The 12,176-nt window shown below is 36.4% G+C and overlaps 1 long non-coding RNA gene across 1 annotated transcript; it reads left to right on the plus strand.

Annotated features, from left to right (window-relative positions):
• The first annotated feature begins 5,385 nt into the window (after window positions 1-5,385).
• LOC116247495 (uncharacterized) lies at window positions 5,386-11,325 on the plus strand. The gene is made up of 3 exons (XR_007572550.1): window positions 5,386-5,645; window positions 5,858-6,093; window positions 6,187-11,325. It is a non-coding gene; the product is annotated as an uncharacterized LOC116247495 (long non-coding RNA).
• The last annotated feature ends 851 nt before the right edge of the window (window positions 11,326-12,176 follow it).

Consider the following 12,176-nt stretch of genomic DNA (forward strand, 5'->3'; position numbering starts at 1 on the left):
AAGGAGGCGCCATAATGCCGTGTGCTGTAATTAAAGAAGCACATGGTCGGTTCACACGAGTCGTCATTGCTCCCTAAACTAGTTCTTCAAGTTTGGGCTACAATAATTTTATTTAATATTGAATTAATCATAAAATAGCACGAAGGGCATTCACGATCCAATTTTAACGGGATCATCTTACCAAGTTTTGTATTTTTGATGAGTTTTTAAAACTTGTTTACTCAAAACTTGGTTTTCTGTGAATTTTTTTTTTCTATGTATAATATTGAAACGGTCAGGCTTTTCACTTTTTCTTTAAACAAACGTTTGTTTGACTAAAATTGAGTTTTTCTGAAACTCAATTTCAATGACACTCAAATATTTCACTCTAAAAATTTTGTTTTAAAAAGCAAAACCAAATTTTGCCTCCAAAAACTGATTTGGGGTATCATACAAACCCCCCATTAACATGTTCATTTTAGACAATTAAGAAAAAAGAAAAATGGGCTCTTCATATTCCAAAATTAACGTATTTTAATTGTTTATATATTTACGGGAAACTTTTCAAGTCATATTTAAGTTTCTGACCAACTTTTCAATTACCCCACCCAACTGATAAGAGATATTTTTATAATGTCCTCGTCTTACTAGATATTTTTGAAGTTTTTTCCGATTCCACTCTTCCTTTTTCATGCTTCGACCCTTCTTTCAACGGATAATAACACTTTCTCTTAACTATACTTTAATAGCAAAATGATTTAGTTGAAATTTTTTATATCTTTTGAAAGACCTTCCTGCACAAGTGTGATTTCATGACCAAATGTGTACCTTAGATGACCTTTCCTAAACTATATATCTCAAATGCCATAATCAAACCGTTTTATCAGAACGCTTGGCAAGGGAAAATTTCAAGAAAAAAACTCGCGGCATGGTAAAGAAATAGGGGGGATGCAGAGTACTTGAAACTTCTCAAGAAAAAGAGAGTTTTTGTTTCATTTTACTTGAAAAAACCAAGGGGAGGAGCCAAGGAAAGGCCAGCAGAGGGTTCCCACCCACCCCCACCACCCCCCCCCCAAAAAAAAAAAAAAAAACCCAAAGGTACTTCCCTACCTTATGGTCATATGATGTTTCTATAAGAATAAAAAAGCTAGTGTCTATAAGATTTAAGGGTTTCTTTGGTAGCATGAACACTCTGTGAGTATTTTATGAATCTAACCTAAAAGTTTGGGCATATTCATAAAACACTTGTTTTCATGTTCCATGAATCTGCCTCAATCTTAGAGCCAGATTCATGGAACAATTATTAAATGTTCCTTCTGCCAAACCACCTTCAAAGCATGAGACAATAAGTTGGAAAAAATCATAAAAATCTAATAAACAAAAAAAATATTTTGAGTCTTTTTTAGACCTTTGATGGATGAGTGTGCTATGATAATAACTTCTCCAATGAAATGTTTTTCATGTTCATCAAAACACCCCATAAAGGTCTTCATTTTTCATTTCAAAAATTTGGTCACTTTTAGTGTCTGCTCTTAGAGAAGCATTTAGTAGGAAGTTGCATACCTCCCTCTTCTTTTTTGTTGGCCATTGTTTATTTAGCAATATAGTAACTTGAAGCATCCATAGACATTATAGTCGGTTTATAAAAGACTTGGATCATGCCAATGACTTTACATGTTTTGTAGTTGTTAGTATACTTATATAATTGTGTTAATTTACTTGTATAGAGAGTTGTAGCTCCAAGAAATCAAGTGTTCACTAGTGTGAGAAAAAAAGTGCCAATAAATAATACCAAGGATCTTGCTTGAGTGGACATTTTTCTACAATGATGTGTTGCATTGAGGAAGCACAAGTAAGCCCTATGCATACAGGTAGTAGTCACCCAACAACTTGACCAAGGAGATCTCCCTATAGTGTAGGTAGAGTCACGGCTATGCAGTTTTTGGTGAGGGATCGACTGTTAGGAGACCTGGTTCTATAGCACCATGTAACACTAATGGACACAAACATCGAGAAAATGTAAAAAAGGATCTCAAGGTTGTTATGAGTGCAGTCAGGACACATCAGAAGGAACTGTCTCATTCATTTGGGAGGCAAAATAGAGATTTCACCTTATGGGAGCTGAGCCAGATGCAGCTACTCTGAGTTCTAGCGGGTCTACAGTTTGGGCATTGGCCAGTCAAGGACATGCCAGCTCGTCATAGACTAAAACTTGGGGTAGTGCCCAGGTCTTTGCCAGGCTAATTTAGGAGGTTGTATCTTTTCCATTTGTTATTTCAAGTAAATATTTCTTTTATGTTATGGAGATGTATGTTCTCATAGATCAAAGGCCAAAAGATTTTATATCACTTAGAGTTGCACTCGAAAGCCCAACACTTTACACCCATGTTTAGTAGTTGTCTCGCCTTCAGGGAATGTGGTGGTGGTTGAGGAAGTCTATCTAGTGCGTGTTTTTTCTTGAGACGTGTCTCTGATTTGTGTGGATTTAACACCCATGCACATTCAAGAATTTGACATTATTTTGGGCATGGATTGCTTAGCCTCGAGCTTTGATATACTGCAATAAGAAGGAAGCCACCTTTTATATTTCAGATAATGGTGCTGCAATGTTCTGAGGTGAACGAAGAATTCTACCCACTTCCTTGGTTTCTCGCCACTTAAGCATAGAAGATGCTAAGAAAATGGTTTGATGCCTTCTTTGCATCAGTAATTGATACACCGGTTCTAATACAAGAGGCTAGAGGTGTTCCTATATTTTGCGAGTTCCAAATGTATTCCCAGAAAATTACATGGATTGCCACCTAATTGTGAAATTGAGCTCACAATTGAAGTCATTCTAGGGCCTCAACTGATTACAATTGATCCCTATTGAATGGCTTTACCGGAATTAAACGAGTTCAAAGTTTAGTTGCAAGAGTTGGTGGATAATAAATTTATTCAACCTAGTACTTCACCTTGAGGTGCACTGGTATTATTTATGAAAAAGAAAAATGGCAGTCTCAGATTATGCATTGATTATAAACAAGCAAATAGGTGATTATACATTACAAGTATCATTTTCCCTGCATTGATGATCTGTTTGATCAACTTAAGGGTGCATGTGTATTTTCAAAAATTGATTTGAGATCATGGTATCATCAGTTAAGAATTTAAAGAGTCAGATGTGTCTAAAACTGCTTTTTGTACTCATTATGGACATTTTGAGTTTCTGGTCATGTCGTTGGGCTAACAAATGCTCCTGCAGTTCCATGGATTTAATGAACCGGATTTTAAGTCTTACTTAAATCAGTTTGTTCTTATTTTCATCAATGACATTCTAATTTATTTGAAAAACAAAGAAGAACATGAAAGACATCTCACGATGGCATATGACAGTTATTATTTAGTGTGTGTTGAGCCTTATTTCATTAGAGGAGTCACATGTTTTTTGAAGAAAAATCAAATTTTTTAAAAGCTGACCTAGTTTTAGCTGATTATGGTTTAGAGTCAATTATTATAAAGTCGGTCAAATCTTGAGGACCAAATTATCTTTTTCTTCAAAGCCTATACTTGCTTGTTGGACAAAATGGGTATAGATTGAATTTATGCTCCTTATGCAGATTGATGGAAAGCAACATCCCTAATCACATTGCCTTGCAGCAATTTTGTTGGCAATAGTGATACCACTGAATGACTGGAATGCATTCTTTGAGAAACTTGATACTTAAAAATGCTGCTGGGAGAAACTCACTTCATGTCCGCAGCATCTTTGCGTTCAGCTCCGACACCAACGACTCCATAACCTACTGCTTCGGCGCATTGCTTACTTGCGACCTCCACAAGTTCACCGACTACCTCATCCCCGTGTTTGCTGGACAGCTTATGGTGTAGAAATACCTTCTTCAATTTTCTTACATTCTGTCGTTAATTTTCTAAGAATTGACCTATAAATGTGATCCGAGAATGTCTCTTTAATTCACCAAAATTCCAGCATTTTCATGACTGTTGATTTTTGAAAATTGCTATAAAATGTTCTGTCCATGCTTAAATTTTTGGAACTACTTCAAACATTGTGATTTGAATATCATGTACTAGAAAGACAACTGGAGAAAAGCCCACCTCCTAGTCAAATGCATGGAATTTCCCCCTGCATGGAATTCCCCCCCCACCCGCAGCTTGCTTTTCCAAAACCTTAGAAAATTAAAAGTAAGCGGAATAGAATCAAATGAAGACAAATTATCATTGCGGATGTGTACGGGTATGTCGAATTTTTAAGTTATGCACGTGAATCACAGTCCTATAGTTAATTAACTCAGAAACTGCTTGCCAGCTAACAATTGGCAGATACATTGTCACTAGCTTTCGTTTAAATATATATATATATATAGTAACGACTGGCGGATACATTGTTGCTAGCTTTCTTTTAAATATATAGTCTAACATTTTTTTTTTCTTACATGTGCAGGCTAGATATTATTGGTCAAGGGATCGTAAGTTTAAACAATTAATGCATGTGACCCCAAAATTGGCGAATTTTTGCTATCAAAGTCTTCACATTGTATTAATGTAAGTGACCGCAGCTGCAGGTTTCTTGTCCCGGACGGAAAGATGCCCATGAGCAAAGCAACTGCAGGTTTGCTGTCTAATGTATATGCACACATACATGCTCATTCTATTAAAACAAAAGAAAAGAATATTGAAATGTCATTTTGATTCAAAGTGCATTCTTCTATTATTGAGCATTTTCTAAAGTCCTTTTGTTTTCTAAACCATTGATCATTTGCTATGCAGGTGCAGCTTTGGGCAATAATTTTGCATGTACTTCTTTTGAATTTCATGAATAGCCAATGCAAATTATTCTAAGGGTGAAGGAGGAAGTTTCAAGCCCTTGTTGTAAGGAAAAGAATAGAAAGATTCTTTGTGTGAGAAGCGCGGATGAGTTCAGTGACGTTGAGGAGCTTGAGGATTAGGAACGCTATTTGCCTTCCCAATCAAATATATATATGCTAGAATCTAACATGAAAGTGCTATGAGGAGGAAGCGTGAGTGTACGTACTGTAATACCCAAAATGAGTGTTGAAAGGTAGACTCCGAACTGGCGTGTGTGAATGAATATCTTCCGACAATTCTGTACTGATAATATTGTGTTAAAGTGGTTGTCGCCAAGTTCATAATTAAGATTGTCATTAGAAGGACGCAGCCACTTGGTTAGAAGTTCATGCTTTGTTCAAAAACTTTGGTTAAAATCCTTCTGAACATGGTTTTGGTTGGTGAAAACGAGTCAGCTGGTCCATTCAATCACATATGATTTGTTCTGTGCTGGGAATTTAGGGCGATTTGGAGACCTGGGTAACAAGCTACCTACAACCCTCAAAACCCCTAAGATCCAAGGAGTTGAAATTCGAAAGCGTTACGCAGTTCTTGCTAATCTTTACTAACTTACACATTAGGTCACTGGAAAGCATCCACGGTGATGATTGATTTTTTTAATAATATATTCTTTACCCAAAATTATTATTTCAAGATTTCAGTTAAAGCCCACAAGCTTGTAACTGAAAAGGAGATGTTAAAAGCCAAGAAACTCATTCGCGGCTAATGGAACCAGGGCAGCGGTTAGGCCCGTTCATCTCCTCTAATCCTCACCTTCACCCTCTGGGTTTCGGAGGATCTGCTGATCAATGCCGATGGTGAGTTCTCTCTCTCTCTCTCTCTGTTTCGAGATGGCGAGAGATCGGAGGATGATGAAAATTTGTTTTTCTTTAAACTTCATTGCGCAAGGGAAATATGCTGTGTGGAATTTCTTTGTGGGTGGGCTTTCCTCCACTTCCTCCTCGTATCTCATGGTGAGGGAGATACGATCCCCATTTGGTTCGATCTGATTCCTTCCGATCAACCGCAGGATGATAATGGTCAAAGCGGTGAAGTGGGTGGATGAAGTCATTCCAGATGCTCCTTACCCTGTAACGGAAGAATGCATGAACAAACTTTTTTGTGAATATAAGATCGACTACATAATTTACGGAGACGGCCCCTGCCTTCTCCCTGATGGATCCCATGCGTACGCCCTCGCCAAGATGGCTGGCCGATACAAGCAGATCAAGCAGACTCAAGGAGTTTCAAGTACGAACATTGTCGGTACCGTTCACATCTCCTCCTCTTCTGCTCTTGCTATTGCTATTATTTTTGCCTTCCCCCGTGTTCCCGTTAATTGGTGGTTTTCATGGTCAGCTTTTGTGCTCGACTAGTTTCTCTGGCTTGCAGCAGCATTTCAGGCATCGTTAAACTTCCCCGTCTTGCTTTCTGGATAGGCAGTATGCTTCTTTGTGTGATCACCCAGTGATAGCCATAATCATGCATCTATGCAACGGCAATTCAGCTATGGGCACACCCATAAGATTGAAGGTGTTGAGGTACTGCAAGTTCGACACAGATATCGCATTTCCTGCCTACATCTAGAAGGATTGTACAATTCTCCAACGGCTAGGTAACTATTTCCCTTGCTCCTTGCCAGAATTTCAATTACTTATATGCATTTGCTATTTGGTGCTCGAGCAACTATTGTTAGTATACAATTGTATTAATTATTTTAGACTTGAAAAGTTATTTCTTCTAGTCGGGTCATAAGCTTGCTCTTTGGCATTATGTGAATTCGTGGTAGCTTGTTTTCCTGATATATTTGAGCTGAAAATGCAACTTCAATTTGGGGCTTATTATCACAAGGTCTTCAAGACCATACGTACAGGACATTCAATCTTCAGGATATGATGAAATTCTGGTTTTTGATCATTGTACTGTCCATCCGACTGATGGACAAACTAGTTTTTTCATGAAATTCAAAAGTTGCTTGACATTGTCATTTCATCAGGTTCTACTTCCAAAGTACATATTTTCTCATGTCGTAAATGCTACCGTGGAACATGCCATGAATAATATGCTTAGCTAAGTACGTGGTGATGATGTTATGAGCTTACTGAACCTGAACATATATATAGATATCTAGCAAAACAGTAACATGGCTTGGTCAAAAAAACTGTTGTGTGTCAAGGAGAATGAAAACGTTAGAACTTTCATATGCTGATGTTTTTAAGATTCTTGTAGTGAGACCAAGTTCTCAGGCTCTACTAAGAGAGTCTCTTTTATCGAGAAAACTTTTAGGATGAGAATTTAGGTTGCTGATATGAAAACATTGTTCCTGAGAAATGGCAAATATATCAGTCTCTCTCTCTCTCTCGTTCTCTCTCGATAAACACACACGCACACACATATATATACATGTGTGTGTGTGTGTGCCTCTGGTATGGTGCTCTTGGAGTTTCTCCAGTCATGTTGTGAAACATCATCAGTAGAAGTTCCATTATATGCAATCAGTATGTGCCCAGTATGCAACCAACTTGGTTTGTTTGATAGGACTATGCCTTGGGTAATGCAGTTTAGGAATAAAAGGCAGAAAAACTCTTTTCATGATTGACATATTGTGAGTTCATTGATTTCTCAAGCTATTGAGGCACCCATTTGTTTGCTAGAATTACACGATCTCAAGGCTGTGACTTATTACAAACTATAGATAGACCATATCGATAAGGTTTGATGATGAAATAAATGTATCCTTGATGAAAAATAAATGTATCATTCACAAAAACATAAGCTTTCTATTAAGTGGGTTTATGTGCTCAAATACATACATATATATACATATGTGTGTGCATATATATACGTGCATTTTATACTGCAATTTAATCCTCCTTTTCATAGATTTGCTGTTTATATTTTGGAATTCATGCCAGCACTTTGTGGAGATCTGGCACCACTCACTGTGTGAGTGTAACTAATTTACATGTTTATATATATTATATAGTATATATATATAAAAATATATTGTCTTAATTTTAACAATCTTCTCATCCTGACTGCTTAATCTAGTTCTTTCTTCCTTGAATGCTCAAAAGTGGGATGTAAAGATAGGTTCAGTTGTCTAGGCTATTCCAATTGTGATATAACAATTAATTATATATTTGATGCATATGTCAGATCTTATAATTAAAAAGTTTTGGGCTTATAATCTGGCCTATGCACCCAAAATTATGTCTACTTGTCGGGTGATAAAGTTCATTTTTGTGGTTTGTCAGGTCACTTTAAAACTCCAGAGATTAACTCCAGAGATTACGGAATGCATTTTTTTGGATGGCATATTCTACATATCCTGTATATGTCTATGTGTTTCGTTGTGTGCATTCTTGTATTTTAATTTTGTGGTATGTGGGTGAACAAATTCTGCAATAGTATCCTTGACTATGAGGGCTCATTGATAGATCAATGTTGACAGCATTTTCACAATGTATAAATTATATTGAATGGAGCAAAATATTTACAAAAGTGAAACTATTGAGTGCTTCTTTTGCTTAATATGTATAACCTATATTACATTTTACAATGAATAGACACATTTTTATTTGGTGTTTGAACCATTTAATATCCTTTTTTCTCCTAGTCTCTTCCTTATGATGAAAAATTACATGCTCATATATATTTCTTGATATATTTCTTTTTTCCCCGTCTCTTCCTTTTTGATAAAATTCTAGTTGTATGTTTGTTGAAGGCTTTGCTGATGGTGTTCCCTTATTCTCTTTTTGTTTTCCATGTACAAATCACTTGAGGATCTTTGTGCACTTCTATGTTCTATGGTGGTGCTACTCATGTGGTTGTCTGCCTGTATGAGAAGAAGACTAGCAAACCATCTGTATGGTTTTCGCTTCTACACAATTAGAAGTTCCTACATTATCTGTTAGTTTATTGATGGTATGTTGCTTTTGCTACTGTTGAATTATTTGTTTAATCATGTGACAATTTTTGGATCAGATACGTTGCTGATGTAGACTAACAACTATATCTAAATCCAGTAATTTCTAGATTAGATAAGACAATTGATCTAGAACCACGACCATATCTAAATTCAGCAACTTATGCATCAGATAAGACCACTGATGCAATTTCACTGCCAGTACCAAATCCAACAATTTTGGATCAGATAAGACCACTGATCTACACCAACAACTAGATCTAAATCTAATGATTGTCAGATCAGATAAGACCACTGAATCAAGCTCACAAATAGATCCAAATGCAACAATTTTCGGATCAGATACGACCATTGATGTAGAACGACAACCAGATCCAAATCCAATATTTCCTGGATTAGATATGACCACTGATCCAGATCTACAACTAGATACAAATCCAACAATCTATGAATCAAATATCACCATTAATGCAGACCTACATAGATCAAATAAGACCACTCGTGCAAACCCATAAACAAACCCAAATCCGACAATTTCTAGATTAGATATGCCTGCTGATGTTGACTAACAACCATATCTAAATCTAGTAATTTTTTTATTAGATAAGATGACTGATCCAAAACCATGACCATATCTAAATTCAACAAGCTATGCATCAGATAAGACCACTAATGCAACCCCACAACTAATACCAAATCCAACAATTTTCGATCAGATAAGACCATTGATCAACACTAACAACTAAATCTAAATCTGATGATTGTCAGATCAAATAAGGCCACTGATCCAAGCTCACAAACAGATCCAAATGCAACAATTTTCGGATCAGATACGACCATTGATGTTGAACGACAACTAGATCCCAATCCAATATTGTCTGCATTAGAAATGACCACTGATCCAGATCCACAACTAGATACAAATCCAACAATCTATGAATCAAGTGCAGACCTACAAGCAGTACCAAATCCAACAATTTTTGGATCATGTAAAACCACTGATCCATATCCAAAATTATATCCAAATATGCTGATTTTCGGATTAGATAAAACAACTGATTCAAACTCACAAGCATATTCACATCCAACAATTTATGGATCATAAGACCACTGTTATGAACCCATAGATAGAACCAAATCCAACTATTTCCATATCCAAATACATTCATGTACGGTACAATGGGTACATGAAGGTCATATTATTTGCACAACACGAATTCAAGCTTGAATTGGTTATCTTTTGACTATTTCAAAATTCAAAGTAAAATCTTGACTACTTGTGCATGTCTCTCATCATTTTTTCTGCTAATTCATCATTTTCTGTACAACCAATACCGTTTCTCTAAGTCCAACACAGATCCATTTTCTTGTTCTTCTGAAATTTCTTTTGCTTGTGAAGAGCACATCTAAAATTGAATTTTCTTGACACTTTGATCTAGTTTGAGATGTGTGGAAGTTTGGTTTTAAACTGAATTTTCTTCTTATTTGTCTTCTTTAGGTGTCATCAGATTTTATTTGTAGTGTAGCATAGTAGGGACGTGATTCATAGCCATGAGCACTACTTTGATGCCATGCTTGTTTGAGTCTTAGCTAAAGTAGTTGTAGTTTGACTGTTAATTGTTGTGTTCTCTTCATTGAGCTTGTGATTCTATTTAAAAGCATGTATGTTAGTTGCACGTGTCATCGCTATACCTAGGTATTTCAGGATGCATGTGAATACTGGTATTGTTGTGTGAGTTTGTGGCTCTTCATGTGAATATTGGAGTTATAGAGTCATCTATATCTGTTTCTATATCGGTGTCTTCACCTTCTTTTGTTTCTCACAAGTCTCTTCCTTCTTTATTGAAAAGACTAACCCCTTTCTCTCTTGAGTCTCATTGGAGCTCAAGCCGCTGCCTAGCACACTTGAATATGCTTTTCCGAGAGGGGGAGACTTTGTTTGTCTTCATAACTTTTGATGGTGCAGTAGAACAAGGATGTGAGGTTCTCCACAAGTTTGATGCAAGCAACTCGCATCAAAACACTCTTGTTCCTCCCCATGAACCAAGTATGAACCCACACACCCAGCCTTCATATTCGTTAGAGATAGAGCAGATAAAGAACAGTGAATAAAGCAGAATCATCAAAGACAGAACGAATAAAAGTAGATCGCACTAAGAAAAAGAAGACATCTCAGCCACAGCGAATAAAGAACAGTGCAGAGACAGAACGAATAAAAGCAGATCGCACTAAGAAAAGAAGACATCTCAGCCACACATCTAGATGCTAACGAAAAAAAACTTGAGCCGCAGATCTCCGCCTCAGAGGTCTATATAATGAAAGCAGCATGAATCAGGACATCATCTTTCCTTATGTTCTCTAGATCTTGAGTGTCGTCTGTTCATCTGTGTATTTTGGTATCAGAGCTTGAGAGCTTGAGTGTGTTGTAACTATATAGTCTAGTAAGTAGTCTCATGGAGTTTGTTCCGGAGACAAGCAGTAGTAAGGTATCATCAACCTCGTCAGGGATTGATGAAATAACTGTAAGTATGTTTGCTTTAATTATGAAATAAAAGTGTTAGTTTTCCTTACGAGTATGTGTTAACATTTTGATCTTCATGCATGTGTAGAGTAGTCTTGATTTCTATTAATTGTTTAAGTTGAAGTTCACCTGAGTTCGCTTATATGACTGAATGGTAAAAGAGGAATCTGAATGTGTAACCCAAGAAGGAAAGACCCCAGACGAGTACCCACAAAGGCAGAAGCCGATCGGGGAAAGTGAGATGGTCATGTCATGAGGGAAACACACTAAGGATGAGTCTTGAGCCTATCAGATCATATAAAGGATGAAGGTTATTTCAGTTATTGCAATTCGATAGATCATAGGACACAAAGCACATACATGAGAATGGAAATGTTTGCACTTCTCGAACAGGAAAACCCTTCACAAAATATGGATAAAACAGAATTTGAAAAAATATTGTATGACTTAAAAATAATTTTGGAAAATCAAAAACGTATAAGTAATCAACTCACTGATATCCTAAGAAACATAGACCAAAAGAAACCCGAAATCCAAAAGGTAGAACGAGAACCAGAAAAACTGTATATTTCAGACTAGATAGTTGAAAGAGAGATAAAATATCTAACAGCTATGTATAAGCAAGACCTAATTATTGGAAGAGTCATAACAGAGTCGTTTATATGAACAAATCAGAATATGAAATAGATTCCAAGAAATTTTTTGTATTCGGACAGAAATGCCGAGTAATTGAAACAAACTTAGAACGAAAATTTTTAGAGTTAAATCAGGATGATATGTACCTAATAATAGATGAGGAAGAATGAATACCGAAACAGTACTAGATAGGATAAGAAGACTTAACGAGGAAAATAAGCCTAAGCCTAAATTGAAGACGTAGCAATATGAAGGTTACCCTGC

This window comes from Nymphaea colorata, chromosome 2 (assembly GCF_008831285.2).
Source record: "Nymphaea colorata isolate Beijing-Zhang1983 chromosome 2, ASM883128v2, whole genome shotgun sequence".
In the NCBI taxonomy this organism is placed as follows: Eukaryota; Viridiplantae; Streptophyta; class Magnoliopsida; order Nymphaeales; family Nymphaeaceae; genus Nymphaea; species Nymphaea colorata.